The sequence below is a fragment of the Castor canadensis genome, chromosome 8 (genome assembly GCF_047511655.1).
Source record: "Castor canadensis chromosome 8, mCasCan1.hap1v2, whole genome shotgun sequence".
NCBI lineage: Eukaryota > Metazoa > Chordata > Mammalia > Rodentia > Castoridae > Castor > Castor canadensis.
Window position 1 is genome coordinate 148874158 of NC_133393.1, and position 3697 is coordinate 148877854.

General features: G+C 55.2%; 1 long non-coding RNA gene across 1 annotated transcript; it reads right to left on the reverse strand.

Annotated features, from left to right (window-relative positions):
• Positions 1-493: 493 nt before the first annotated feature.
• Positions 494-3613, reverse strand: LOC141425845 (uncharacterized). Its single transcript, XR_012451002.1, has 2 exons — positions 3457-3613; positions 494-803 (listed from the first exon to the last, which is right to left on the reverse strand). It is a non-coding gene; the product is annotated as an uncharacterized lncRNA (long non-coding RNA).
• Positions 3614-3697: the final 84 nt, after the last annotated feature.

Consider the following 3697-nt stretch of genomic DNA (forward strand, 5'->3'; position numbering starts at 1 on the left):
CTTTTTTCTTTTAATTAAGCTGTAACTTGCAGGCAGTAGTGCACACACCTTAGCAGTGCACAGCTCCATGCATAAAACTCGGGGCACCCCCACCTGAATCACTTCCAGCGCCCCAGAAGTCTTACACCTCCTGGCAGAAGCCGGTGACAGAAAGAGTTTTCTCCGGGTCTGCCTTTTCGGGCCCTCGTTGGGCCTCAATTTTGTGTAAGAGGGGCAAGGAACTGACTGACATGTGCGGCCCAGATAGTCCTTGGGAGGCACTTTAGATACACAGCTAACTTTGACCTTGATAACCACCCTACGAGGTCAGTAGGTCTGGTTACCGATCAAAAACTGTGACTTGGAGAGATTACTTGTCTAAACTCGGGCAGTTTATAAATTACTGAACCTTGAAACCTGAATTTATGTGCTTTGATGGTTATCTTTTTCGTTTTCTTCTTCCTTTCGTTGGCCTCTTTTAAAGAGCAGTACAAATAAACTTCACTAGGCAAGCGGCCTTATCTCGCTCTCTTTATGCATGTAGTTACATGTATTTAGGGACTCTTCCTCTAGGTTTTGTCTTTGAGGCAGGCTCCTACTCACTCTTCAAAACCCACCAGGGCATCACTCCCCCTAATCCTGCCTGCTTTAACCACAATCCTGCCTGCGACTCCCCCAAGCCAGGATAATGACTCCTCTGAGTCCCGTCCAGTCTGTGCACAGGCCCCGCCCCCTCCAAGCCGGAAGAGTTCCTGGAGGCCGCATCTATGTTCAGTCCTCGAGGCTCCTGGCACACAGCTGGTCTTCAATAAATGTGCTTAGAACTGAAAGTGAAAGGGAGGTTTTTACAACCTTGGCATCTTGATCTGTAAAATGCCGCCCACCTTGGACCTGATGTCCTGCACTTAGGATACCCAGCCAAGAAAGAAAGGAACGCCTGTGGTGGAGCTGGAGGGAAAAAAGGGCAGCTTTCTTTCCCCTCCCCCTCCCCCAGAGTTAGGAGATGGACTTAACGAACTGCCAGGGAAGAGTTCACTCCTTCCACCGAGGACAGTCCACTGCCAGGCAGGCCCGGCCCTGCCCTAGTGGCCTCTGGGGAAGTCCCGGGAGCCAGATCCCCTTCCTTCCAGGGAGGCAAGAGGCAGCTAACTGATGAGGTGTCCCTAGGATGCGTTTTTCACCTCACAACCCCATTTCCTTCCACCAAGAATTTGAAGCAGTTTACAGGATATTCAGTAAGTACAGTGGTGGACTGTAACAAGGGACTAGGACCAGCGAGGAAAAACAGATTATATATATACAGATTTTTTTCCTATGATTGAGCAACTCCCCCATTCTCTCTCCCATAACTTTGACCTTAAACATACAGTTGCTTTGTTCATGAGGAGAAAGCCCTTACCCCTGGAATTGAAGAAAATAGCCCTTCTGCATTCCCGCAGCAGGCGCACAGAAAACTGAGGCTCGAGAGTCCTGCTCGGATCCACTCAGCACAGGTGGGGTGGGCATGGGCTAGAGCAAAGTGTTTTAAATGAGCAAAGGGTATTTGCTCTGTGGGTGCTTTGAAAGATATGGCACCTTGGAGATGAGGTGGGTATGAAAGAGGCAGAGTGTAGTGTTTTGTTTCATGGGGAGACCAGCAATACTGGATGCATCAAATAAGTACTCAGCAAATCTAGCGTCATTATCCCCACTTAATGTATGGGACAGCCAAGACCCAGAGAGGGGACAAGGCAGCTTCAAGGCCACGGTGGCAGACAGAGGACCAGGTCCTGTCTCTGAGACCACCCAATCAGGCCCCCTGAGGCCTCCTGGGAGAAATAAAAGGAGGGGGAGGACTCAGCCCTGCCCCAGCCCTGCTGCCCCCCACTGACAGTCGGCTATCTCCCAGGATTACAGATGTTTCACCAAATGGCAAATGCACGTGCTTCTCCCTAGGGAGAAAGCGGGTGCTGCGGAGATGCCAGCTGGTTGAGCAGAGAACCACAGCCACACCTGAGGGATTTAAATAGCCGCCACCTTCTCTGGGCGCTGGTTGATGAGGAGACATTTGGGCAGGGTTGTGGGGAGAGCAGGGAACCGAGGGCCCAGCGATGAGTGTGAGCCCCTCCTCCCAGAGGGTGCTGGCCCGTGCACCTCCCCTCCCAGGGCCTCAAGCTCTGTCACCTGCACTGCGAGCACCGGTGACGCTGAAAGGCGAGCCTGACCGTGCCTGGCACGCCTTAAGTCTACAAGACTTGATAGCTTGTGTTGTCATCATCACCCTGCCAGGGCAAGAGTCCCTGACAAATGGGTGCCTGCCCCTGCCCCTGCCTACCCACCTCTCCCAACTGGGAGTTCCTGGCCTGCTGTGGCAACCCATAATGCAGTGCAATGAAGTAATCCCAGGAGCCTGGAGTCACACTGGGGGCTGGACTCCAGGCTTCAGGGCTACTGTGTCATGTGACCGTACGCAAGTCCTTTAACCTCTCTGGGCCTCATTTTCTCCACAGTGGCTCTTTCATCATGTTGGTTAGGCAGCACCTTGCAAACTTTCATGTGCACTGGAGCCCACGTCGGGGCTTTTTAACTGCAGACTCTGAGTCACCCAGCAGGCCAGGCAGGGAACCAGGTTCTGCACTCCCATAGGCCGCACATAGAAATGCTGTTGGTCCTCAGGCCACATATTGACTGCCCTACCTTGTGAGTCAAGGGAAGGACTAAGAGGACAAGGAAAGGGCGCTGGAACATGGGAATGATAGATTGCATCATGGGAAAGTTTCTCTGGCCATTGTTGGCAGGAAGTGAGGAGTGGGAGGAGGCCAGTTGTTTAGGGAGAGATGAGGGTCTGAGTCGGGGAAGGGCTGATGGGGGTCAAGGAGAGGGTAGTAAAGGCCCCTGACTTATCTGCTCCACTCTTACAGCTGCGGAGATGGGTGCCCAGGGAGGGCAGCTGACCTGCTCAAGCCACATGGCATTGGGAGGACTCCCACACCGGAACTTTCACTCCTTCCACCAGGCCTGCCTCTCAACCCTTTGGGGCCTCTCCCATGCCCCTTTCTAACATCTTAGCCCACCAAGAAGAGAGAGATGCCAAAGAGGGCCCTGGATCTCCCTGACAGACTTGATCTGTTTATGCTCACAGCAAATCCATTTTACAGATGAAAACAGACCAAGAAAGAGGAAGGCCCCCAGCACAGGGGAGGCTGGAACTGAGGTCAGCCTGACTCTACACCTGAGGGCTGTCATTAGTGCTGTCCACCCCAACACGGTCAAGTCGGCACAAGTGTGGCCATCCAGATTAACGGGTAACAGCGTGGAGACCATTCCTAACTCTTCCCCACCCCACCCCAGGATGATGGCCACCTATTTCCAGGGGACTTTCCATCTACTAGGATCACACTGGACACTAGCGCTCAGGACCCCGCTTCACCCTGACACCAGTGCCACCAGGCCGTGAGCAGATGAAGCGACGGCGCGGAGGCGGATTCGGTGGCCTGCCCAGGGTCCCCTGCGGATGGCTGCAGTTTCTGGGGCGCGAAGGCGTCGGATCCCGATCCCCGGGGGCCGCGGGGCACAGCCGGAAGCCCCCCCTTGAGGCCAGGCCGCCGCGCCCGGCGCGAGGGCTGGGATGGCGGGGGGCGGGCTCTCCGGCGGCGGCGCTTCCTGGCCCCCACCCGCGCCGGCCGGCCTGGCCACGTCACCGCCGGGCAAGGGTGCGTGGCGGAGGCGCGCGGCGGCC